This window comes from Podarcis tiliguerta, assembly GCF_965153285.1.
Source record: "Podarcis tiliguerta genome assembly, chromosome: 3".
Taxonomy (NCBI): Eukaryota; Metazoa; Chordata; class Lepidosauria; order Squamata; family Lacertidae; genus Podarcis; species Podarcis tiliguerta.
In genome coordinates, this window is record NC_139536.1 from 88,207,725 (window position 1) to 88,228,136 (window position 20,412).

General features: G+C 44.3%; 1 long non-coding RNA gene across 1 annotated transcript; it reads right to left on the reverse strand.

Annotated features, from left to right (window-relative positions):
* On the reverse strand, positions 1 to 9,051 carry LOC310673427. The gene is made up of 3 exons (XR_014508994.1): positions 9,024 to 9,051; positions 8,387 to 8,512; positions 1 to 438 (listed from the first exon to the last, which is right to left on the reverse strand). It is a non-coding gene; the product is annotated as an uncharacterized lncRNA (long non-coding RNA).
* Positions 9,052 to 20,412: the final 11,361 nt, after the last annotated feature.

Below are 20,412 nucleotides of genomic sequence, written 5' to 3' on the forward strand. Positions count from 1 at the left end.
TTTACCTTCCCGCCGGAGCGGTACCTATTTATCTACTTGCACTTTGACATGCTTTCGAACTGCTAGGTTGGCAGGAGCAGGGACCGAGCAACGGGAGCTCACCCCGTCGCGGGGATTCGAACCACCGACCTTCTGATCAGCAAGCCCTAGGTTCTGTGGTTTAACCCACAGCGCCACCTGCGTCCCTGTAATACAGTGGTACCTCGGGTTAAGTACTTAATTCGTTCCGGAGGTCCATTCTTAACCTGAAACTGTTCTTAACCTATAGCACCACTTTAGTTAATGGGGCCTCCTGCTGCCACTGCGCCGCCGGAGCACGATTTCTGTTCTCATCCTGAAGCAAAGTTCTTAACTTGAGGTACTATTTCTGGGTTAGTGGAGTCTGTAACCTGAAGCGTATGTAACCTGAAGCGTATGTAACCCAAGGTACCACTGTACCTCAAAAAGGCAAGTGGTCGGAGCGACTATACACCAAGTCAAACTATTTGTCTGTTTAGCCCAGCAGCTCTCCAGGGTCTTACGACTTCCATGCCTCCTACTCGGTGAGCCTTCAAAGTGCAGGTGCCAGGGATTGGCTCTTCCACTGAGCCATGGTTCCCTCTCAGAAGCAACGACTTTTGCTCTCATGTTAGAATCCTAGAATTGTAGAGTTGGAAGGGATTATGCAGTCCATCTTCCTACATTGCAGGAATATGCAGCTGCTTCATACGGGGATTGAACCTGCAACCTTGGCGTTCTCAGCACCATTCTCTAACCAACTGAGCTATCCAGGCTGATTTGGACTTTCCATCCAGGCTTCACCATGTAACATCAGTCACCTTATCTAGCTCCTGGTGTTAACAGATTTCATACCATCTCTTGCAAGTCGCTTTGGTATCTCTCTCGCCTGTGTGCAAGAAACTTCAGATTTAGGTGATACACAGGAATTATGAGTATCACTTATCTCTCCTTTTTAATAAAGTTTCATTGAAGCCTAGAACCTTGCAGACGCATGATAGAATGGACAGAGATATTGGAATTGAATTATCCATTTTAGTTTAACCTCTAAATCAGTTTATGAACTTGCAGGGGTTTTTGTTTACCTGCAGTACGCCTGATTGCAGTAGGATATTGTGGGTGGGTGTAACCTGTGGTTCTCTAGGTGTTGTTGGGTTCCAGCACCCATCAGCGCCAGCCAGCAGTGCCAATGGTTAGAGATGATAGGAATTGCAATCCTGCAACATCTGGAGGGTCACAGATTCCTCGCCCCTGATATTGATGTTGCCGCTCCCTCTCCCCCCTCCCCCTGCAGAGTCCTGTATCTTTAAGTGGAAATTTAAACTGATGATAAGCTTGAGAGATCCTATGAGAGTTAGTATCGTAGGCTGAGCATTTTGAAACAGTATGTCAAAATCTTGACAGCACATAAATTGTTCAGCTGCTTTTAAAAACAGCCCGGCATGTTGTCCCGTTCAGTTAATTGATTTGAAGGGTAATTTCAGTTTAGCTAACACAAAGGCATGTATATTCTCTATCCCTTCAGGCAAATGTTGGGGTGTGAATTGTTTCCTGCAACTATTGACACATCCAGGAGGTGAAGACCTGCACCAAAAGGTCCCATTATATAGTCATAACCTCTCCTTGTTGCCAGTGCGATAAATAAATGTTAACATTGCGGGACAGAGTCATTGTTGGTTTCTTCTGACATTTTTATCAGGGAATTTAAATGAAGGGTGAATATTAGCTAGGACTCAAGATGAGGACCACTTACACTTAATGAACTTGAATGAAAGAAGCTGTGATTGTCGGTTCTGGGCATGAGTTCACTTCCTTCGTAACCTGCATTTTTATTTCTGAACTGGTACATTTAAACACAGCGCTCTAAATGACAGTGTCCTCAAGGACAGGACATGATGCTGTATTGTGTTTTCTGTTGGGAGCTGCCCAGAGTGGCTGGGGCAACCCAGTCAGATGGGTGGCATACAACAACAACAACAACAACAACCGCTATTGTTACTTTGCACTTCCCTCTCACAGATAAGCTGCAGTGTTTGTCGGCATTGTGTGTGGAATCCCTTCTCTCTTCATCAGGTAGCATTAACATTCTATGACATCACAGCAGTTCGACCAATGATAAGCAGGACCAACAGGCAACAGGTAAGGAAGAACTAATCCTATTAAATAGTCGATAATATAAGGACACACAATTCTAATGTGATTCAAATCCTTCCAGAACAAAAACCTCTTCTCTGTGAAGAAGAATTTCCTACCTGATGATAACATTAAAAGGAAAAGAGAAGCTTAGATGTTTATTTTGGCAGGACATCACACCGCTGAGAGAAGATTATGTGTATCCTGTCCAAATTTCTTGCTGCTTGTAGGAGTGCTTAAGGCTACAGCCTTCCAGATATTGACACTACTTGCACACTAATGGAAGAATAAAGCCAACTCTGAACACACAGACACTTCTAATAACCAGGGTCCCGTTGTGCTTTCCCAAAATAGTTCATCTAATGAAATGCAAACAATGAACGATAACTTTTAAGAATAACCTAAAGAACAAAAGGGGTATTTCAAAAGGAAGCCATGGAATGAAAAGGTAGCCATGGAAGGAGTAAGAATGGGGGGAAATAAAGTAGGGTGACTAATTCAAAGAGTCATACAAAACACAGATCTCAGATTGGTGTCCTCATGAACTGCCTGGCTGCAGGCACAGTGGAATGAAGTTGCTAGAAATCGCCTCCGGTTTGTGATCCGTTGTCATCCAATCTTTCAGACAGCGCACAGCACTTGATCTATAGCGAGCAGTTCAAAGAGACATATGTTTAGAATATGAAACTGTTTCATATGATCAGTTGAAGCAGTCTCCTTATTAAAGGCTTATTTTTCCTGCGCCGCAATAGGAATGTTCCTACAGAGCTGCCTTTCTTTTCCTAGAATAGCGGCCCTGAGCAAGTCACAGCCTCTCGCTATCTCCAAGGTGTGCAGATGCCTCTCCCTATTCTCACTTTATTATAACTCCTTTACATAGAAGTTGCTGCCATGTGCTCTAGGCAGCGCTGCTTCCGGAAGCATGGACCAGAGCTTTACAAAACTGTGTGTCGCAGCACGTCAGTTAGGTTCTGTTCATGTGTGGGAGGTATTACAGTCCTGAACCCTTTTAAGGCTTTATTGGTCAAAACCAGCACTTTGAATTGGAAACCGATTGGCAGCCAGTACAGCCGGGCCAGGATCGGTGTAATATGGTCAAACCATCTTAGAATCATAGAATCATAGAGTTGGAAGAGACCACAAGGGCCATCGAGTCCAACCCCCTGCCAAGCAGGAAACACCATCAGAGCACTCCTGACATATGGTTGTCAAGCCTCTGCTTAAAGACCTCCAAAGAAGGAGACTCCACCACACTCCTTGGCAGCAAAGTCCACTGTCGAACAGCTCTTACTGTCAGGAAGTTCTTCCTAATGTTTAGATGGAATCTTCTTTCTTGTAGTTTGGATCCATTGCTCCGTGTCCGCTTCTCTGGAGCAGCAGAAAACAACCTTTCTCCCTCCTCTATGTGACATCCTTTTATATATTTGAACATGGCTATCATATCACCCCTTAACCTCCTCTTCTCCAGGCTAAACATGCCCAGCTCCCTTAGCCGTTCCTCATAAGGCATCGTTTCCAGGCCTTTGACCATTTTGGTTGCCCTCCTCTGGACACGTTCCAGTTTGTCAGTGTCCTTCTTGAACTGTGGTGCCCAGAACTGGACACAGTACTCCAGGTGAGGTCTGACCAGAGCAGAATACAGTGGAAGGTGAGCTTCCTTGCTACCAAATTCTCCACCAGTAGAAGTTTCCAAACGATCTTCAGAGGCAGTAATCTAACCTAGAGGTTACCAGAGCGTAGACAAGAGAAGTTAAGCTATCCCTCTCCAGATAGGGGCACAGCTGGGCCACCAGCCAAAACCGATGGAAGGCACTCCACACCAGCGAGGCCAGCTGAACTATAAGTGACTGCAAAGGATCAATAAGTACCCCCAAGTATACCTGCTCCATCAGAAGGAGTGTAACCATCAAAAGCAGGCACCCTTCCAGCCATCCGGTCTAGGGAACCGCCCATTAAGAGTGCATCAGTCTTATCTGAACTGAGCTTTTGTTTGTTGGCTCTTATCCAGTCCATTATACCATATAGCCATATACTCCCTGGATCTTGTTTCAAATACGAGGCTTAACTATCAGCAGGAGTTATATAACTGGGTCCTTCGTCAGTACACGTCCCACCATTGTGCTTGATACTTCAAAGCAGCATTCGAAATTGCATGACTAGTCTTCATTTCACTCACCTAAGCACAAATGTTTCGAAACAAGCCGCTGTAGCATAGCTGGCAGCAATTCCAGTACTTAAATGATGAAGTGTTTGCTGGCAAATCATTTGTATCAGAAAGGTTTGAGCTTCCAAAAGAATGCATAACAGTCAAATAATAATAGCGAGAAGAAGAAGAAAACACCCGAGGGTTTCCATTTTCCTGTTGGAAACAGATAAGTCTGTTTGACTGAGCTACCATGTCTGGAATAAACAGGAATGCATGAGTAAGACCATCCCAATGTAGGAAGAACATTTAATTATATGCTTGAGGGTCTCTTCATGTGATACTCTCCCTGCCCCCCTCCCCTCTGTACCAAATGATGCTGCCATGCAAATGGGATTTTTACACTTCATGAGTTAAGCCCATGAAAGCCACTGCCATCACCCCCATTTTACAGGTAGGGAGTCCCTGATGGCCTGTATACATGTTTCCACCCACACCGTCCAGCCTGGACACTGAGATCCAGCTCCGAGGGCCTTTGGGCGGTTTCCTCACTGCAAGAGGGAACCAGGCAGAGGGCCTTCTCGGCAATGGTGCCCTCCCTGTGGAACCCCCTCCATATAATATTTGAGGAGGCCGCCCCCCGTTGATGGGCATTGCCATTCAAACTGTGTGTGTGCACCGTGTCATGTGATTGATTCGGCAGGGTGGGCTTATTTGCCCCCCCCCCATATTTTATTCAAATTGGAGAGGAAGATGTCATTGATTCCTGCAGGTGGGCTAGAGACCTTTGTTGTAGGGCGGTCTATACATTGTAGGTGTGTACAGTGGTACCTCTTGTTGCGAACGGGATCCGTTCCGTAGCCCTGTTCACAACATGAGCAGAACGCAACCCACGTCTGCAAGTGTGCGGGTCACGATTTGCCGGTTCTGCGCATGTGCATGATGTCATTTTACACGTTTGCGCATGCACGAGCGGTGAAACCCGGAAGTAACCCTTTCCGGCACTTCCAGGTCGCCGCAGGACACAACCTGAAATCACACAACCTGAAGCAAACGTAACAAAAGATATGACTGTATATGTAAATAAATAAATACTAGTATCTATCAGAATTGTTGCAGGTTTCACTTAAGGTTTCCTTTTCTCCCTTTTCCGATAGTGAAAAAGAAGTGTTCTCTAGATCTGGCCAAAGACCCATCATGTTCAACATCTTTCCAAGAGCGGCATTTTAATCTTATTGTTCTTTTATCAAGAAAGTAGAAACTTAAACACCAGGGATTTGTTCTCCTCTTTTTACAGTGTTACCTAGCTTAATGTGCCATCCTCATCTGAAGATAACAAGAAGGCAAAGAAAGCTTAGAAATATCCGCACAACACTGGGTTTGTGGTTTTTTTTAAGTAGTGTTCCTTAAATCACTTCTAAAAACCTATCCCTTAACCTCTTAAGATTGAATGTGCTATTACCGTGGAAAAGAGTTTTATTAGCATATCCAGGAATCAGAAGGGGTTGGGGGGAGTTGTTCCCTAATTCCAAATGTCTCGTTAGCCGATTAAAGATTTTTAGAGCCACCTGAAGATTTCTTCTGAAGCAGGAGACACCGTTCTTCAAGACTGCTATAATAATTTGCCTAGCTTCATTTCTGCTACCCATAAACATGGAGCCAAAGTTCTTCATTTCAGTCTACCTAATGAGATGGAGGCAAGTGCTAGATGCAAAAGATTTTGTCACATCAGGACAACATAATCTTTTCTTGCACTATTTGTGCCCATATGTGAAAATTGTCATTGTGGGATAGAATGCGGAAAATAAGTAACATGTATTTTGGACTAAATTAAGTGCACACTGGTTAATGCCTCCAACAGATATAGACAGACAGGCTTGGGTCATCTATTGACACCCTTCTCTGTGGACCTTACTTGGAAGTGGAGTGTGTAGGTAAGCGGGAATTGGGAGTTCTTAATCCAGTTTTGCTTTACGAATTTCTGTCCCTTTATATACAATTACAAACCCAGTTCTTTGTCTGCCTCCACCATCCCCACTCCCCAGCAGCAAAATATATCAGGGAAATTGTGTATCTGATTTTTTTTTCTACCGCTGAGCTAATAATTCTCTCACACACTTAGCAAACATGAAAACTGCTAAATAATTAACTTTGCAATTATAAAATGTGCTAACAGTGCATTGTCCCTAGAAAACAGTGCCTCTTGAGGGAGCGGGGAGCGCACAAATTAAAAATAAAAAAAGAATTTAGTAACACTTAAATAAAAAGATAATGAAGAGCCCCTTTGAATTGTAATTCGGTTGTGACAGCCTTGAACCCTTATGAAGGACGGTCTGTCAGAGAGAGAGTCGTGTGCCTTTCTTATGACAGCTCGTTATACAAGAACTTCGTTTTGACTCTTAATGAACCCTTTCAAATGTTAACAATTTTGAACACTGCAAAGAAATGATACTTGAGGTAGAGTAATGTTAGTACTCTCCTTTGTGAAGAGCTCTCCAGACATTCGTTCTTCCTTTCTATCTTCAAAAAAGCAAAAGCGTTGTATAACAATGATTTCTCTTTCTAAAAAAAACCCCAGGTGATGATGTGTCAGCCTAGGGGCAACCTTCTCCAACCTGATGCCTTCTGGAAGTTTTGGACTACAACTCCCATCAGTCCCCAACTAGCACAGCCATGCTTGGCTGGGGCTGATGGGAGTTGTAGTCCAAAACATCTGGCACATGCTCAGTTGGGGAAGCACAGAGCTTTGGGTGCCATGCAGCTTGCCCTGCATCGCCTAAGCTAGTCTGCTGCGTTCTGGTGAGGGGAAGATGCTGGCTGATTCAGCTACTAGGCCAGTTGTGCCATTTGCTGATTAAATCAGAGACAGATAGACCTTTTGCAAAGAGATTACAGTGGTACCTCGGGTTACAGATGCTTCAGGTTACAGACTCTGCTAACCCAGAAATAGTGCCTCAGGTTAAGAACTTTGCTTCAGGATGAGAACAGAAATCGTGCTCCGGCGGTGCGGCAGCAGCAGGAGGCCCCATGAGCTAAAGTGGTGCTTCAGGTTAAGAACAGTTTCAGGTTAAGAACGGACTCCAGAACAAATTAAGTTCTTAACCCGAGGTACCACTGTACTTAAAGATCAGTGTGGTTTTTTTTGCAAGGGCTAATGGGACAGCTTTTTCCCATGAGCCCACACAGACAGGATACTGGACAAGTTGCTCAGTATTTTTTTGTGGGCCACAGCACCGCTGGGCAAAGGCACCCCACACTTACTGGGTGTGGAATGAGGCATATATTTACATGTGAAATGTGCCGACATTTCCAGAGCATCCAGCAAATCTTGTTTCAAAATACATTTCCAGGGCATCTAGCAAATCTACCTTCAAAATACTATAATAAGGAATTTGAAACTTCATTAGATATTAGGAAGAATTGTTAGATCCAATGCCAAAAAAACAAAGAGAGGCAAGTAAGCTGGTACCATACCATCCAATTAAGAATAGCTGGATGGCATGATTCAGTACCTAGCAAACCTACTCATTAGATGCATACCAGCAGCTAGCATAAGTCTGGAGTCTGCCTCACTGCCTGGGATACAGAACTGGCATGCCATCCATGTCCTAGGGCTACATGTTGCGCAAGCCTATCTCAGGCCATAATTGCTCCAGAAAGAGTAACAGGCTGTAGACCGGGAGCCCAAAATATCAGCACATTCCAGACCCAGGAAGCATTTGTAAGCGTCATTGATTTCAGTGGTAGGATTTTAAGCACATGCTTAACTCTGGTAGTGAAATAAAAAGGCAATCAGGCAGAGGGCTTTCTCGGTAGTAGCACCCACCCTGTGGAATGCCCTCCCATCAGATGCCAAGGAAATAAACAACTATATGACTTTTAGAAGATATCTGAAGGCAACCCTGTATCGGGAAATTTTTTATGTCTAATGTTTTACCATTTTTTTATGTGCTGTAAACTACCCAGTGTGGCTGGGGAAACCTAGCTAGATGGGTGGGGTATAAATAAAATAATAATAATAATAATAATAATAATAATAATAATAATAATAATAATAATTATTATTAATTGGTTTTCACTCTTTTTGAGTCCATGGCTTCCTTGACCAACTACATTCTTTCTGTGGCACCCCTGTGGAGCCCAGGAGCCCAGTTCTGTCACCCCTTGCCTGCAGAACTGGCAGCCTCTCACCCTTTTTCAAACACTCTCCCTTGTGGAGTGTTCCCTCAGCCTCCTCTCCTCTCCCTCTCCTAGGGCAGGGGTCTGCAACCTTTAAGACAAAAAGAGCCACTTGGACCCGTTTCCGAAGAAAAAAAACTGGGAGCTGCAAAACTCGTCATTATATAAATAACTTTTTTGTCACTTTTTTAAATTATTTCTTTGTTTGACCCCTCAGAATTACTCCTCCTCATAGAAATAAATGTTAAATTAACAAGTTACCTTTTTTTGGTGTGTGTGTTCTTCACTCCCCTTCAAAACAGTGACCAGCATACATGCCCCCTTTCAATGCAGTGACCAGCGTACATGCGCCTTACAATGTAGCGGGTGGGCGGGCGGGAAGGTGACGTTGGGACGGTGCGTGACTAACGCACGCACCGCCCCCATGCGACATCACAGCCAGTACAGCGCCCGCCACAGTGGGGAGTGTCGGGGCGCACAATGGGCCTCCTCCCCTCGCTAGTATCCGCCCCGGAGCCGCGGCAAAGGTGTAAAAGAGCCACATGCGGCTCCGGAGCCGCGGGTTGCAGACCCCTGTCCTAGGGAGTCCTCTGGGCAGCTGCTGCCCCTGGTCTCTGAGCTGCCCTCCCCTGCCCCAAAGAGAGGTTCCTCCTCACACTGCCCCACAGAGGCCTGGGACTTGTCTGTCCATTCCCAACAGCGAGGGCTGGCTGTCTGGCCTCCCTCACCTGCTTGCTTGCTCCAAGGCTGCCTCAGCTCCTGGCAACCAGCACCCCCTGACCAGTCCCAGAGGCACCATTCGCCTGGGGAGCTTGGAGCCAGGGCTGCTGCAACAAACAGCTATGCAAGCCTTTGAGAGGCAGAGACGCAAGAGGGCATCAGAGGAGGGAGGGGAGGAAAGAGGGGCAGAGGCCAGGGTTGCCCACAACACCCCTGACCATCATTCAAGGCACCCCAGTGGTTGGAATCCACTCAACTATATGATCACTAAAAAGGTAAAGGTAAAGGTACCCCTGCCCAAACGGGCCAGTCTTGACAGACTCTAGGGTTGTGCGCCCATCTCACTCAAGAGGCCAAGGGCCAGCGCTGTCCGGAGACACTTCCGGGTCACGTGGCCAGCGTGACATCGCTGCTCTGGCGAGCAAGAGCCGCACACGGAAACGCCGTTTACCTTCCCGCTAGTAAGCTGTCCCTATTTATCTACTTGCACCCAGGGGTGCTTTCGAACTGCTAGGTTGGCAGGCGCTGGGACCGAACAGCGGGAGCGCACCCCGCCGCGGGGATTCGAACCGCCGACCTTTCGATCGGCAAGCCCTAGGCACTGAGGCTTTAACCCACAGCGCCACCCGCGTCCCTATATATGATCACTACATAGACATAATTCTTCCACGTACACAGCCTTTGTTAATCAGGCTTAATTTTTACTGTTTTAAAGCTTGGGATTGAACTGAGAAGCATTTATTTTTCCCAGGGGAGAGTAACATCGATGTTGCATTGCTGTCACTGATTAAGGCTACAATCGGCCTGGTGGTGTGTGGGGTTCAGTGTCCCTCATAAACATCTATTTCAGTCAACTCCAATCTAGATAACCTGGGAAATCATAAATTCAGACTGGCCCCTCCAACCTCAACGTTAGAGTGCCACAGAGATACAGTTACATCCTAATCACAGACCAAAGGCTTGCTCAATGTGCAAGTGGGCCAGATTTGATGAAGTGAATATGCGTGAGGGCCGACCAAAGCTGTTGAGCTTTTTTCAGGGTTGCTAGGGTTGCAGCTGTTGAGTTTTGTTTAGAATTGACCTTGCTGAGCTTTTTAAAGGATTTGACACAAATTTGGCCCCCAAAACGGACTTTGGACATGCCTGAACTAGGGTATTTGGAGGGAAGATTCTGCCTAACCAGTTAAGAAAAAAGAGCTGGAGGATTATAGATCTGGAGGTGCTGAATCTTACAGTCCGTGTTTTACAGAGAAGGAAGCCGCTCTGAGTTAAATGGACACCTGTGGGCAAATCCAAACAGTACCCCTCATTGGGACCTTTGGCACATAAATGGAAATGTAAGAAATCCATGCATCTCAAGGGGAATGAACGCCTTTAAATGAGGAGTGAACTTTCCCCATTACAAAAATCAGGGACAGCACCCAGGAGGAGGAGGAGGAGGAGGAGGAGGAGGTGCAGACGGCAGGCGGCATGTTTCACAGTATGCTCAGAGGTACATGCCAAAAAGTAAATCTGGGACAGTCACACCCATAAATTTCCAATCCCAAACTCTTTGCCTAGAAGCAAGAGGCAGAAACAGAAATTCAACACATCCCTGTACAACGTGTCTAGGTTTGGGACATTAGCGGCTGTTCATGCAAGCAGTTCACCCCAGTAAAACACTGATGGAGGGTCTTTGTTGTACATTGAAATTAATTACTTTTGTTGCATTTGTATCCTGCCCTTTCCCAAGGAGCTTAAGGCAGAATACGTACTCCTCTCTTTACTCCAACTCCCCACCCTGCAATTTTATCCTTAGAACAGCACTGCAAGGTTAATTAGGCCAAGAGAGAACAACACACCCATGGTCATTCAGTGATCTTTGAGTCTGGGAGTGGGAATCCGAGCCTAAATATCCACAGTCGAGTTTAGTGCCTAAAGGTAAATGACCCCTGGATGGTTAAGTCCATTCAAAGGCGACTATGGGGTTGCGGCACTCATTTTGCTTTCAGGCCGAAGGAGCCGGTGTTTGTCTGCAGACAGCTTTTTGGGTCATGTGGCCAACATGACTAAACTACTTCTGGTGCAACGGGACACTATGACGAGTGCCAGAGCGCATGGAAATGCCATTTACCTTCCCACGGTAGCAGTACCTATTTATCTACTTACACTGGTGTGCTTTCGAACTGCTAGGTTGGCAGAAGCTGGGACAGAGCAACAGGAGCTCACTCCATCATGGGGATTCGAACCACCAACCTTCTGATAGGCAAGACCAAGAGGTTCAGTGGTTTAGACCACAGCGCCACCTGCGTCCCTAGCAGTCAATATCTACATTTATTTAACAGATGGATAGTTGTTATTTTTCCTGTGGAAACTCGTCAGAACACAGTTCTGGCACCTCCCAGGTAGATGCCATTGCCATTATAAAACAACAAAAGAGGTGTTCATGGTGAGTTTTGGCACTTCTTTTTTTCTAGAAAAATAGCACTGGATAGATAGATAAGAGATCTATTTTAGTGTTTTGAAATTGCAAATCGCCTTGGGTGCCTTGGCACAATGGTGGCATAGAGCTAGACTGTCAGTTCTTTAAACTAGACTGACAATCTTTAAAGTAGATTATTCTGTTGTTTAAACAACAGTTCTGGGCTGGGGAGATATTTTTATTATAAAGCATGTTGGAATTTCTTGCTGTTCTTTCAATAAGCATTTTATGAACCTAATCAAATTTTATTTTATTTCTTTTTTCACTACCATCAGGAAATACCAAAGATGCTATTTCCATTTGCAATGGGTTCCAATAGTGTGGAAGTTTGGAGTGCAATCCTAGGGTTTCACTGTCACTCAGACAACGAAGTTGAGATAACGGAGGTTACACTGTATATTCTCCCATAATAATCCACCCTTCTGGGCACAAGGGAATGTGATGTTTCCACATCCTTCTTAACATCTTCAACTGGGGAAGTTTTCTGGCTTTTCATCCCCAGAAGATGAGATATTCCTTACATAGTATAGGAAGTGTTGGTGGATAATATTGTTTATATGTCTAGCCTGCGCGGGAGGGATTCTTTCCCCTTCCACATCCAATTTAAGAAAATGTGAAGTCAGCTTGAAAAGGTACTGTTTTAACTGCCTGTGGTTGCTCTGGCCAAATATGTGTTTGTCATTCATCACCTTTCTGATCTTCCTAATGGCAACGCTAAATAAAACAAGGCACTCTTCCGCTCTGATGAGCAGCATCCTCTCTGGCTCAGGGAGATACATGGAGAGAAAAATAAGCAACACACTCTGCAGATTTGTCATTTGATTCTTTACTCATCAGATGGCTCCTCTCAACACTAGCTTTCGGTGTGCTGGAATGAGCTAATCAACACTGCAATCTTATACAGTGGTACCTCCGGTTACGAACTTAATTCGTTCTGGAGGTCCATTCTTAAGCCAAAACCGTTCATAATCCGAGGCGTGCTTTCGCTAATGGCGCCTCCTGCTGCTGCTGCACTGCCAGCACGCAACTTCCGCTCACATCCTGGGACAAGTTTGCAACCGGGAGCATCTACTTCTGGGTTAGTGGAGCTCGTAACCTGCAGCGTTCTCAAGGAGGATGGTACGTAACATGAGGTTCCACAGTATACACTTACATGTGAGTAAGTCCGACTGAACTCAGCGGGACTTACTTTAGAGTAGACATGTGTAGGATTGCATCATCACTCAGTGACAACTAATGCATCTTAAGGATCCATTATTATTTCAAACAAACCCATTGGTATTTTTTAAGGAAAATCACCCCAAAACAACACTGCAAATGTGGGTTGCCATACGTCTGGATTCTACAGGATATTTTGATGATTTCTGCCCAGACACTGCTTCTGACTGCAGTATTGCGGGTATGTCAAGAAAATTCCAGACGTATGGCAACCTTATTCATTAATCACACGGCTTGGAGAGTTCAGAAATGAGGTGAGTTTCTCCCCTAAGAAAACTGAAACAGTCAGGGACTCCACATTGCAAATGGTGTCTCTTAGGCTGTATACACACAAACAGCTTTGTAGCACAAAAAGGTAGCTTTTCTCAACATGTTCATCCTCAACATGTTGTTTTCAATCTAGATTTATTCTAAATTCTGCTTTCCACAAGGGTGAGCGTAGTTGCTTGATAAGAAGGAAGTGACAAGTGTGATCTTGGTATACCTCCATCCATGACATCATTGAGCAGTTGTGAATATACCCCCCACCACAATTATATCTGTTTTCAAATGGACACACTGGGGTAATGCAGAATCAATCCTCAATTAGCTTTTATTTTCAAAATGAAAACAGTTTCTCAAGAAGTGCTTTTCGGAGGCAAGAGGTATGCAAAAGTTCTAGACTGTGGCTGAATCTAGACACATCAAAGAAGCGTTTCAGTTAAACGCATTGCAAACTTTGTATGAGAAATCATTTAGCAAGAACGGAACCTGAGAGCGCCTCCTGGTGTCACATTGTTAGATTGCATAAACAATGCATATAAAGCGATTTTTCTTTGCCAATGTAGCTGAGACCTGTGTGTGGACGACATATAAAAACAAGAACCCAGAGTGGTATTCAATTAAGTTTCAGTCTTACTGAAGTTATGAACCTAATGTAGCCATGCCCATCAATTTCAGTGTGGCTACTCTGAGAAAAACGTAGTTGAATGTTACCTGCAGTTGAGTGCTATTGATTTCAGAATAAAATGTCATGTGTCTGCAGTCTGAAAGAAGGAAACAGTAGGCCTAACAGAGGAGAAAAGTTCATTATTGATTCTGTCCAACTAGTGCAATGTTTGAAATAAAATTATAATTATATAAAAGGGAACCTTCCTATTAAAATGTCCCTTTTCAGAGTGAGTTCTTCACCCAAACAACACTTGCAGTGCAAACTAAGAATGTCTATTCAGAAGTGAGTCTTTGGGGATAGGATTTCAGCCATGTTCATGTACTATTTGTGTAAAAGTTTAGAAATTTATGTGATGGATTATTGTTGGAGACAGAAAAAAATATAGCCACATAACGTTTACAACATGTTGCATATTAACCAATGGCATTTAGCTATTGGATATGAACAGCTGCTAAGTTTGAAACAAGACCTTCAAAAGAAATCTAATACAAATAATGTTTCTCATTACTTCATCAAAAGCAATCTGTGTACACGAGGCAAAGTCATTTCCCGATTCGTCCGAGCAATGAAAGAGTTAGGCCTCAGCTACACAGCTGCAAATAAAACGTTTTAAATGTGTTGTGTTGTATTGTTGTTGTTTAGTCGTTTAGTCTTGTCCGACTCTCCGTGACCCCATGGACCAGAGCACGCCAGGCACTCCTGTCTTCCACTGCCTCCCGCAGTTTGGTCAAACTCATGCTGGTAGCTTCGAGAACACTGTCCACCCATCTCGTCCTCTGTCGTCCCCTTCTCCTTGTGCCCTCCATCTTTCCCAACATCAGGGTCTTTTCCAGGGAGTCTTCTCATGAGGTGGCCAAAGTACTGGAGCCTCAGCTTCACAATCTGTCCTTCCAGTGAGTACTCAGGGCTGATTTCCTTAAGAATGGATAGGTTTGATCTTCTTGCAGTCCATGGGACTCTCAAGAGTCTCCTCCAGCACCATAATTCAAAAGCATCGATTCTTTGGCAATCAGCCTTCTTTATGGTCCAGCTCTCACTTCCATACATCACTACTGGGAAAACCATAGCTTTAACTATACGGGCCTTTGTTGACAAGGTGATGTCTCTGCTTTTTAAGATGCTGTCTAGGTTTGTCATTGCTTTTCTCCCAAGAAGCAGGCATCTTTTAATTTCATGACTGCTGTCACCATCTGCAGTGATCATGGAGCCCAAGAATGTAAAATCTCTCACTGCCTCCATTTCTTCCCCTTCTATTTGCCAGGAGGTGATGGCACCAGTGGCCATGATCTTCGGGGGGTTTTATGTTGAGCTTCAGACCATATTTTGCACTCTCCTCTTTCACCCTCATTAAAAGGTTCTTTAATTCCTCCTCACTTTCTGCCATCAAGGTTGTGTCATCTGCATATCTGAGGTTGTTGATATTTCTTCTGGCAATCTTAATTCCAGTTTGGGATTCATCCAGCCCAGCCTTTCGCATGATGAATTCTGCATATAAGTTAAATAAGCAGGGAGACAATATACAGCCTTGTCGTACTCCTTTTCCAATTTTGAACCAATCAGTTGTTCCATATCCAGTTCTAACTGTAGCTTCTTGTCCCACATAGAGATTTCTCAGGAGACAGATGAGGTGATCAGGCACTCCCATTTCTCTAAGAACTTGCCATAGTTTGCTGTGGTCAGCACAGTCAAAGGCTTTTGCATAGTCAATGAAGCAGAAGTAGATGTCTTTCTGGAACTCTCTAGCTTTCTCCATAATCCAGCCTACCATTTATTAATTTCTAGGGTTTAGCCCCACCCCCACCCTATCTATAAGAGCATTGATTCTCTCTAGAAATCGCAAGTCCTCTTTCCCATGCCAATTTAAAACCAGATCAGCAAGTAGGCACAACCGCTGAATTCTCCTATTAGCATCCAGATCGGAATGCACTTAGTAATAAAATGCATGTAGTTTACAAAAACTACAGTTGAATTGTCTAGGATGGGGACATATCAATGCCCCACACAGATATACCTGGCACAAACAACTAATCACAGGTTCGGGGTTGAATGGAAGTTTTTGGTATCTTTAGCTGCAGTTGACAGATGTTGGTCTTCTCTTTAAAAAGCAAGCACTTATAGCAATAAAGCACCGGGAGAAAATTTGTAACTACCAGATTAAATGTTTGCCTGCTAGTAATGAACATACAGGGTGTGCCCTACTGTTTCCTTCTCAGCAAGTATGAATTCGATCTTTCCTCTTCCTCAGAAGCAAATGACATATTACACAGGGTTCCAGTTAACTTCCCTCAACAGTTTCATTTTTCTTGTGGGGGTGGGAGGAGATCAGGAATGGAGGAAGTGTGGGTGAGAGAAGGTGCTTAATATTTCCCCTTTGGCTCTTTTCTCTCTCTTTTCTTTCAAAATATCTCCCTTCAAGCTGCTTTTCTCCCCTCCGGGGGAAAGAAACATAGGCCTTTTCTTTTGTGAAGGAACATCAAAGCGAGCAGGAGAGAGCAATGGGCCAGAGGGAAAGGGTTAAGTATTTCCTTCCCACCTGCCTCTGCTCCTGATAGCAAACTCCAGCGGACTATCTTTGCTTTTTTTAAAAAACGTTGGGGGGGGGGGAGTTACACAAAACATGTAACGTGTACATTGTCCCTCCCACACAAATATCCTATGGGGCATATTTATCCATATGGTTGCCTGCTCCTCAGTACACCTTTGACAAGGGTAACAGCACCAAGACACAATATTGGCCAGCAGCCATTTTATTATTATGGCTTTCAGTGAATGACAAGAGAATAACTTTCATACCTTCCGGCTTTTTATACAGGAATGTAATTGAAGTAATCTTGCAAGTATGCACACCCAAAACCCTTTTCCCTCCCTCTTCCCATCAGCTCAAATGGTTCAGTAAGCACTTCGGAAAGGTAAAAGACTGGATGCGCGGAGTTTGGCTCTACAGCTAGCCCCAAGAGTTTCTAGAATTTTCTAGAATTGTAACAACTCATGTTTCCCCCCCCCCCCAGCGGGTACTCAAAGGTACGCAATACCAGCATCTCTCTCTTTTTGTTAAAAAGTGTGGCACTTACTATAACAGTTTCATAGTGAATACCAGCACCTATTTTTCAGGGGGGGGGAGGGGAAGCACGGTAACAACAACTCATGTGCTGCCAGAATAAGCCACTTCTTTCACTGAAGGAGGCTTTTGACTTGGACCAGTTGGATAATGCACCAAGAGGACTTGTCTAACTTCAGAATCTAATTCAATATTTTCCTTGGTAAAAACCCTGCAAACCATATACAGGAGATACTTTCTGCTTGAAATCTGCTTGGCCACAAATGATCGGGGCAAGTGCAAGGAGTCTGTGGCCATCCATATATTGTTGGACTACAGCTCCCATCAATCCCGAGCCAGCATGTCCAATGGGCAGGGACGATGGAAGTTGGAGCCCAGCTGTATTCAGAAAGATACAGGTGCCCCATCATTAGTTTCAAGGGGTTTCAAGTCAGAGGAAAGGGCTCAGAGATGCACACTTGAGCATGACATATCCATTTACTGGCAAAAGAGACTCCCTTGCTTGAGAACTGGGGGCGGGGGGGAGAGAGAGGTATATGTTCTTTTTCTTAGCCAAAACACAAACAGCAAGTAGGCCTACGGGCAGAGGCATACCTATGGTCCCTTGCATCATTGGCAAAGAGTTGTATTGGTGCCCCCCCAAAAAAAATCAGTGGAGTCCCCCCCCCCCGCCAATTTTTGCTATTAAAAGGCGTTTTCCATTTCAGTGTCAATTAAACAATTATACTTAACATAGCATTCTTTCATTTTTGTATTATTATTTTTTTTTAAATCATGTTACCATTTTTAAAGATTTTATTATCTTTTTTTATTTTACCAAACACATTTACTTAATCTAATTCTTTTATTCATAGATTTCAAGTTACCTAGAGCAATTTTTGCCATTGCCATAGATCATATAAAAGTCCCTTCCTGATAGTTCCTTAACCATGAAAGATACATTGCCAGAATCAAACCGGCCTTTATTAACTCAATTTGCTTCTTAATTAACCATTGTTCTAAGTAGCCCACCGAAAAGCATACATGATTTAGAGGGATTGCACAATCCATCATATTATATATTAACTCCTTAACAAATATCCTGATTGTGTGGCTGTGTGGAGAATTCTCAGCAGTGGTGTCAAAAGCTTCCTGAAGCTTATGCAATGGTTGTGCTGTTATTTTCTTTCACCATTCAAGAGGGTGAAGAAGCTTGATTATACTGTATCTGCAAATATATCCTCTAAACAGCTATATTTCCAGTGTGAAGTTCTGGAATATCCCTGTGCCTTCAGGAGGTGATCCGAAACATTGGCATAAGTGACCTCCAAGTCCCTCACAGTGACCTACATAAAGATCTGTAATTGAGTTTTCGTGAGGGATGGACTCCTAAGCCACTGCCATGCCTTTGAAAATCCCAATCTAAATAGTTATTGCCTGCTTTAAAACAAAACACACAGTCTGTGCTCAGGAAAAAGACATTACTCACAACTCATTATTCTTGTACAAACACAATCCTGACCTCCAAATGGTGGGTTTAAACAAATGGTATATGAGCTCTGAGGATCATTTATAACAAGGTGGCTTTCGAAATCCTACCCTTCTGTTTGATCAGTAGGCATTCAAATGTCCTGGCATTACTAAAGAGGTCAGAGTGGCTGTATCAGAGCAGAAACCACAGGTCTTTCCATTAATTACAGCCTATGGACTAAATCAGGGCTTTCCTATTCTGTTTAAGATGGGGTGGACATTTTCTCAGCAACAACTGCTGCTTTAAAGTAGCAGTCCTTATGTGGGCGCTCATGGGGTCTCATCCAGTCTGCTGATCAGTCCTGTGCCCACTTTCCTTTAACAGCTCTGTAATGTCACTGGGACCGGGACGCGGGTGGCGCTGTGGGTAAAACCTCAGCGCCTAGGACTTGCCGATCGTCAGGTCGGCGGTTCGAATCCCCGCAGCGGGGTGCGCTCCCGTTGCTCGGTCCCAGCGCCTGCCAACCTAGCAGTTCGAAAGCACCCCCGGGTGCAAGTAGATAAATAGGGACCGCTTACTAGCGGGAAGGTAAACGGCGTTTCCGTGTGCTGCGCTGGCTCGCCAGATGCAGCTTGTCACGCTGGCCACATGACCCGGAAGTGTCTGCGGACAGCGCTGGCCCCTGGCCTCTTCAGTGAGATGGGCGCACAACCCTAGAGTCGGACACGACTGGCCTGTACGGGCAGGGGTACCTTTACCTTTAATGTCACTGGGATCCACAGTGATAATTTTCGTAGGCAATGATCAAGCACAACATACTTTGTGTGGAGAGATCTGTAACATTTTAGCACTTCTGTACTGAAAAGCAACAGGGAAGGATAATTAAAGGTTAAGAAACAAAAATTAAAGAAACTAATAGGTCTTCCTTAATTTTGCTGTGTGATCTACTTCAGGCTTCTGTCATCCTCATTGTGTGGCCCTGGTAACCTGGTAGACCAATTATTCTTAAATTAGTTCATATGAAATATCACAATGAAAGTAGTAGACAAAATCTGTAGAAGGCCTGGTTATAAACAACTTGGATGAAGAAATTGAGGGAATACTCATCAGATTTGCAGATGACACCAGACTGGGAGGGGTAATGTCACAGAAGACAGAATCAGAAATCAAAATGACCGTAACTGATTGGAGAACTGGGTGCAAGCTAACAAAATGAATTTCACTAGGGATAAATGTAAGGTTCTGCACTTAGATAGGAAGAACCAGATACACAAATATAACATGAGGGACATCTGGCTTACTAGCAGTACATAGACCACAAGCTTAACATGAGTCAATCATGTGATGCAGCAGCAAAAAAGCTAATGTTATTCTAAGGCTGCATCAACAGAAGTATAGTGCCCAGATCAAGGGAAGTAATAGTGCCACTCTATTCTTCCTTGGTCAGATCACACCTGAAATACTATGTCCAATTCTGGGCACCACAATTTAAGAAGGCTGTTGACAAGCTAGAAAGTGTGCAGAGGAGGGGAACCAAGATGATCAAGGGTCTGGAAACCAAGCCTTATGAGGAATGGTTGAAGGAGCTGGGTATGTTTAGCCAGGGAAAGAGGAGACTGAGAGGAGAAATGATAATCATCTGCAAACACTCAGTCAGCTTCAAACGTCCGTGAAAAAGAAAAGCAAAAGAAACTGCCCCATGTTTTTCATCACTTCCTTCATCTGCTTCTCTGTCTCTCTTTGTTTGGTCCTTTGATTACATTTATTTTGGTGTTTTACTATGCAATATGGGAAGAAAGCAAGCACAAGTTTTTGCTCGGCTGCACGATGAGTGTACTGCGTCTGGTACACCAAAGTATAGGTTGATGCTTCTTATGTTCACACAATGTTTATCCTGCAGAGCTGAAATAGATGCCATTCATTATGCCACTGCCGCACTCTTCCAGAGTACTGGGAGCCTACGAGGGCTAGCAAGAACCAGAAGTACATCCACTTCCCATCCAACCCCACCACCAATAAACAAGGCCAACAAAAGAAACCCAAGAAGTTTCTCCAGATGCTTTTCACTGGAGCCACGCAAGAAGAAAAGAAAACAGAAATCCCGTCAGCTTGTCAGGAAAGA